This window comes from Neofelis nebulosa, chromosome 3 (genome assembly GCF_028018385.1).
Source record: "Neofelis nebulosa isolate mNeoNeb1 chromosome 3, mNeoNeb1.pri, whole genome shotgun sequence".
NCBI lineage: Eukaryota > Metazoa > Chordata > Mammalia > Carnivora > Felidae > Neofelis > Neofelis nebulosa.
Genome location: NC_080784.1, coordinates 20,537,532 through 20,544,645, shown reverse-complemented (window position 1 = coordinate 20,544,645; position 7,114 = coordinate 20,537,532). Strand labels below are relative to the sequence as shown.

The following is a 7,114-nucleotide window of genomic DNA, read 5'->3' as shown; positions in this document are numbered from 1 at the left end:
GTTGAGAATTAATCGTTTATCTAGTCCAGGTCCAGAATCACCTCCTGTGGTGTATTCTCATAGCCCAGATGAATAAAATCACAAAAGCAGGAAGCACAGTGTAGAAAGTGGTAGAAATGCTCACGATGGCCTTTGGGAGAATCACTGCAAACTGTACACAATCGATTATTGTCTGGTCTTGGATTTTAAGCTCTCTGGGTGCCAAACTTCGCAGTTTGGACCATAAGAAGCATTTTTGTAGGTTTGTTTGTTTTGAAAAGCCAAAGTCCATTGGTGAGCCAAAGACAATGATTGTCTACAATAGACAACAGCTGTGATTGGATGGACTCCCACGTTACCTTTTCTATGCCCAAACTGCTCCTGGAGCCATCTCTCTCTGTGCCCACTGAGCCTCTGACTCCTTTAATTTCCTGCATATCCCTGAGGTTATTAATCCTGCAATACAAGAATGTAAATTACTTGATTCTCTTCCACAAGAAGTACTTGGGATTCATATTTGCTTAAAGAGTATCAAGCCTTGATAAGCTCCTCTTCTCCCTATGTAATTCAAAATACATGAGCAGCACTATACCAGATATGGGACTTTTATTAAAATTTTTTCCCTAGGAAATAAACTTTATGGATTTTATATGTAGGAGAATACTTTTTAGAGATGAATTTTCTATTTGGGCTTTTGTTCAAGTTTACTATTTTTGATATCATGTACAAGATCAAATAATTCAGAAATATTTTAGTGACATATAACCATATAACCTGGTAAAGTAGAAACCAAGATAAATCATTATGGCATAATAGTAGTGGGGATTAGAAAAGAACAAAATGACTTAATGCTATTATTTAAAGAGAGAATACGGGCAACATTGTATAAGTTATCTCATCTATATTCTGTCCCATTGCTTCAGTGAACCTGTTTTCACTATGGTCACCGCTGAGTTTCTAGGAATCATCTAATGGATTCTTTTTTTTTTTTTTTTTGGTCTTCTTTTACTTAATGTCTTGAAGCAATTGACAATGTGGACACTCTTTATCTTGAAATTCCTTCCTCTCTTGCTTGTCATTCCCTCAGTTCCTGAGTTCCATTCTTATTCTCTGACCACTCCCTCCTATGTCTATTCAGTAGATTTATTTAGCTCCACCCACATCTTAAATGACCCTATGTCCAAGGGTTGAGTCCTATACCGTCTTTTCCTTCTGTTTATTGCTCTATTCAGGCAGTCTTGTTCATGTACAGTTTCTTTTATCTAGTAGTTTATAATGAAACCAAATTTGTGTTTCTCTCAACCACTTTTTCATGTGCTCTAGAGTCAATATAAAAATAGCTTTCAGACATTCTATTCCTCAGAGTCAACATTTCTAAAACTGAAACCACTGACTTCCTATGTCTCTGCTGAGTGCTTCTCTTTCTGTGTTTCTGCTCTCATTTTATGGCACACACACTGATACAATGGGCCCAACATTCATTCATTCATTCATTCATTCTTTCATTTATTATTTATTGAGTCTGATCTTATTTATTTGTGACTCCTAGAAAATCTCCTTTTTGATAGGACTCCTACATAGAGGTAGAAGCTCTTAGGACAGCCTCTATCTCTTGACCATCTGTTCTTGGAGTTTTCCTTTGGCCTCCTTCATTCTCTCAGCCAAAAGTTTAGCATATTCTGCAGCCTTTTCCTTTTTTTTCTTAGTACGTTGCTTCTTCAAAGCAATATGCTGACATTTGTGTTGGAGGACAGGTGAAGTAACAAGATGCTGAAGATACTTTGGTTCTAGGTTTCTTACCTTCTTTGTTTAGGGGTTTTCTCATAACATACTGGTAGAAATCATCTTCACAGAGATTAAAAGTTTGTCATTCTGCCAGCTCTTTTGGGCCCCAGGCAATGAGGCACAGTAGTATCAGTGAGTCCAGGAATGTCCTTCTCCACTTTTATTACAATGATCACATTGAGCACACTGTTAGCATCCACAGTGCAACCACAAATGGATTTGCACTTTCTTTCTCCAGTCCTCCTTGACTGGGAGCGGGAAGGCCCCTTACTCAGTAGCAGGTAGACATGGCCATAGGTCAAGACACCCTACTTTGCGGGGAAGCTTGATTTGCCATTGCCACCACTGATTCAGACCACATAACCCTTCCATTGTTCACCCAGAGCAACAGCAACAACCTCATTGGCCGCACACTTCTCATAAAAGGTATGAAGTTTGCACTCTTCATCCATCAGTGACTCTCTGACAGCCAGTAGCTGGGAAAGAGACATCCAGCTTCATCCTGAAGCAGCCTGCCGCCTCTGAGGCCCCACAAAAAAGAACAATATTAATGCCTTTTAATGAAATACTGTATTTTAGTCCCATTTTCACCCTCTCTATTCCCATTGTCACTGGCTTACTTCAGATCTTCTTCATTACTCATTTGACCATTACCAATTCTGATTATCTCACTCCATCCTGCCCTCCCCAATCCACCTTGCATAAGGCAGTAAGAGTGATCTTTCTAAAATGGTAAGTTGAAATCATTCCCTATGCTTCCTATCTCACTGGTTGCCACAGTCTATAAAATGTGATTCAAATTTCTCCCTGTGGCACACATACATAGTAACAACCAGGTAGAAAAATAGTCATAAAATGCTCTTGTAAAATCAGATTTTGTTCTCTCACACTTCTCCACCTTTTCCTTTTTAAAATAAAACAGTTTTTATTTATCTTCAATCTCACCTCAAGCAGTATTTTTTGGGAAAAACCTTCAAGATTCTCCCAAGCTGACTTAGAAGGTGCTTCCCTTAGGCTCTATTAGCAGCAAATTTGTCATAAATTTCTCCACTAGACCACTCATCACGTTGTTTTTCTCTGGGTTGCTTGCTGGTGAGCTACCTGAATTCACGGACGAAATATAGCATTTGGTCCATTATTTAAAATATAGTCTATAATCAATAAATATACAGGAAATAAAGGATAATAAAATTGGTTATTAAAATTATAGTGAGTTATTAACTCCATAGTTTGTATAGATATGTAAATTATATATACACACATATATATGTATATATACATATACATATGTATATATATAATACTTATCTAATATATAGTAAAACCTTGGATTTTGACTAAAGGGTTCCGCAAGATGAGCAAACACTTATAATAAATTTTAAATTGATAAATGCTATGTCTTGCAATTGAGTAGTATGTGACAGGGAATGTCACATGATCAAAACTGAGCCAATGGTTCTTCTCTCTCTCACTGTGAGATTGTGGGTGATCGTCTCCCATGTTCGGATGCTTGGTTTCAAGCTGCAGTGTTTGGGAGAAATCAGTGATTTTTCAGAACTTTGGCAGGTGCCCACAGCTGGCACTAGTGTATTTTTTGCCGCTTCAAAGCACGTATGGACAGTCCTTTGCTTTTCCATACAAGAGGAAGCTTAGGAATGCTTTGCTTCCTTCTAATTCAGGCTGCCTGCAGATATGGACCCTTTCCTCTGCTGCCTTATTGCCAGTTACATTAAATACAGTATATGACAAGAGTTTCTTTTTTTTTTTTTTTAATTTTTTTTTCAACGTTTTTTATTTATTTTTGGGACAGAGAGAGACAGAGCATGAACGGGGGAGGGGCAGAGAGAGAGGGAGACACAGAATCGGAAACAGGCTCCAGGCTCCGAGCCATCAGCCCAGAGCCCGACGCGGGGCTCGAACTCACGGACCGCGAGATCGTGACCTGGCTGAAGTCGGACGCTTAACCGACTGCGCCATCCAGGCGCCCCTATGACAAGAGTTTCTTAATATTGTACTGTAGTCAACATCCGTGTGAGTGTATACAATGGCCCCCATGCAGGAAAAGATTGAAAAGAATGGTAGTAGGAGCAAGGAGATGATTATGGTGGAAGTTAAGAAGTAAATCATTGAGAAGTACGAACAAGGTATGCAAATAGGCCAAAACTCCAAGATTTTATAAGAAGTCTATGTCTGCATCTCGTCTGCACAAGTGGAGAAAAAGGCAGAGGAATCCCTCACTTCAGTGTTATTATAGAAAGATACGGGTTTAGAGTCATTGTGATGTCTGTATGTTTTATGCTTGTAGTGATGTCTCTGGTACTTTGTCTCACAGGATCCCCCTTAGGATCTCTTGTAGGGCTGGTTTCGTGGTGACAAATTCCTTCAGTTTTTGTTTGTTTGGGAAGACCTTTATCTCTCCTTCTATTCTAAATGACATACTTGCTGGATAAAGGATTCTCGGCTGCATATTTTTTCTGTTCAGCACACTGAAGATATCGTGCCAAGCCTTTCTGGCCTGCCAAGTTTCAAAAGAGAGATCAGTCACGAGTCTTATAGGTCTCCCTTTATATGTGAGGGCACGTTTATCCCTTGCTGCTTTCAGAATTTTCTCTTTATCCTTGTATTTTGCCAGTTTCACTATGATATGTCGTGCAGAAGATCGATTCAAGTTACGTCTGAAGGGAGTTCTCTGTGCCTCTTGGATTTCAATGCCTTTTTCCTTCCCCAGTTCAGGGAAGTTCTCAGCTATAATTTCTTCAAGTACCCCTTCAGCACCTTTCCCTCTCTCTTCCTCCTCTGGGATACCAATTATGCGTATATTATTTCTTTTTAGTGTATCACTTAGTTCTCTAATTTTTCCCTCATACTCCTGGATTTTTTTATCTCTCTTTCTCTCAGCTTCCTCTTTTTCCATAAGTTTATCTTCTAGTTCACCCATTCTCTCCTCTGACTCTTCAATCCTAGCTGTCGTCGTTTCCGTTTTGTTTTGCATTTCGTTTAAAGCGCTTTTCAGCTCCTCGTGACTGTTCCTTAGTCCCTTGATCTCTGTGGCAAGAGATTCTCTGCTGTCCTGTACACTGTTTTCAAGCCCAGCGGTTAATTTTATGACTATTATTCTAAATTCACTTTCTGTTATATTATTTAAATCCTTTTTAATCAGTTCATTAGCTGTTATTTCCTGGAGATTCTTCTGAGGGGAATTCTTCCTTTTGGTCATTTTGGATAGTCCCTGGAGTGGTGAGGACCCGCAGGGCACTTCCCCCATGCTGTGGTGTATAACTGGAGTTGGTGGGCGGGGCCGCAGTCCGACCTGATGTCTGCCCCCAGCCCACCGCTGGGGCCACAGTCAGACTGGTGTGTGCCTTCTCTTCCCCTCTCCTAGGGGCGGGATTCACTGTGGGGTGGCGTGGCCCGTCTGGTCTACTTGCACACTGCCAGGCTTGTGGTGCTGGGGATCTGGCGTATTAGCTGGGGTGGGTTGGCAAGGTGCACGGGGGCAGGAGGGGCAGGCTTAGCTCGCTTCTCCTTAGGTGATCCACTTCAGGAGGGGCCCTGTGGCAGCGGGAGGGAGTCAGATCCGCTGCGGGAGGTTTGGCTCCACAGAAGCAGAGTTGGGTGTTTGCGCGGAGCGAGCAAGTTCCCTGGCAGGAACTGGTTCCCTTTGGGATTTTGGCTGGGGGATGGGCGGGGGAGATGGCGCTGGCGAGCGACTTTGTTCCCCGCCAAGCTGAGCTCTGCTGTCCGGGGGCTCAGCGGCTCTCCCTCCCTCTGTCCTCCAGCCTTCCTGCTTTCCGAGCAGAGCTGTTCACTTCTGACCTCCCAGACGCTAAGTTGCGCTTGCTGTGGGAACACAGTCCGTCCGGCCCCTCCGCTTTTGCCAGCCAGACTCGGGGGCTCCGCTTGGCCAGCGAGCCGCCCCTCCGCCCCGGCTCCCTCCCGCCAGTCCGTGGAGCGCGCACCGCCTCGCCGCCCTTCCTCCCCTCTTCCGTGGGTCTCTCGTCTGCGCTTGGCTCCGGAGACTCCGTTCTGCTAATCCTCTGGCGGTTTTCTGGGTTCTTTAGGCAGGTGTAGGTGGAATCTAAGTGAATCAGCAGGACGCGCAGTGAGCCCAGCGTCCTCCTACGCCGCCATCTTCCGGAACTCCATCAGAATCCCTCACTTCAAATGAGATAAGGGAGATGTATAAAATGTGGGAAACAGTGCAAAATTTTGTAGAAAACACCACCTGAATAAGGCTGTAGCAGTGCAAGTGATGAATCTGTTTAATGACAATGCAATGTCACATTTCTGTGAAATCCTCCAAAGGTGGCAAAAACAAGTGTCATTGGATAGGTTTCTTGTTAAAGTTGCATGAATAGAAAAAGATTCCATTGAGCCTATTGATAGCAGTGATTCCATTAGTGATAATCAAAGCCTTTACACAATAACCTTCCTCTCTCTTGTCTCCCTCACACCAGCCATGAGGTTTTCAAAGGTAAGTGCAGGTTAATTTGTTTATTTTTATTTATATTTTGTATTTTATTTATTTATTATTTTATATTATATTACAGTATTGTAATAATTTTTATATGAATACTTTTGGGTTGTGGAAAGAGTCATCTGAGTTTCCATTATTTCTTATGGGGGAATTTGCTTGATATGCAAGTACTTTGAGTTACAAGCATGTTTCCAGAATGAATTATGCTCACAAACCAAGGTTTTACTGTATGTATGTACGTATGTATGTGTGTGTATATGTGTGTATATATACACACATATATATTTGTATATTGAACTATGTAGAAGTATGTTTATAAATGTTACTAAGCAAATAATAAAGGCAGTAAGGATTTGTTTTAAAAATGAGTTTTTAAGGATGGATTACATATTTGGAATAGAAACAGGGAGAGATAAAATTTCCCAGATAGAAAAAGTAGTGCAGACAGTGGCACAGAATATGTTCAAGTCTAGTGTGTTATTTGATGGGCACATGTAAGGAAAATTTTAGAGAAGATTGTAAAGAGAACCATATCACAGAGAGCCTTGAATATGTCATATTTTTCTGCGATTTAAAAAAAATACCACTTAAGCACAGTGTTATAGAATGTTTTTATTTTTTTAATTTTTTAAATTTATTTTTGAGAGAGAGAGGGACAGAGCATGAGTGGGGGAGAGGCAGAGAGGGAGACACAGAATCTGAACTCGTGAACTCCAAGATCATGACCTGAGCCAAAGTTGATGCTTAAGGGACTGAGCCACCCGGGCACCCCTAGAATGTTTTCAGAAAGGTATTAGTTTTAATCTGCCCCTAGAGGCATTAGGTAGTATTTTAAATATCCCCAAATAAATAGTAATCGCAGTCCAGGGTGGT

At 41.5% G+C, this 7,114-nt stretch overlaps 1 pseudogene; it reads right to left on the bottom strand.

The window, feature by feature from the left end:
- Window positions 1-1,507: 1,507 nt before the first annotated feature.
- On the bottom strand, window positions 1,508-2,265 carry LOC131507951 (small ribosomal subunit protein eS6-like; annotated as a pseudogene).
- Between the last annotated feature and the right edge of the window lie 4,849 nt (window positions 2,266-7,114).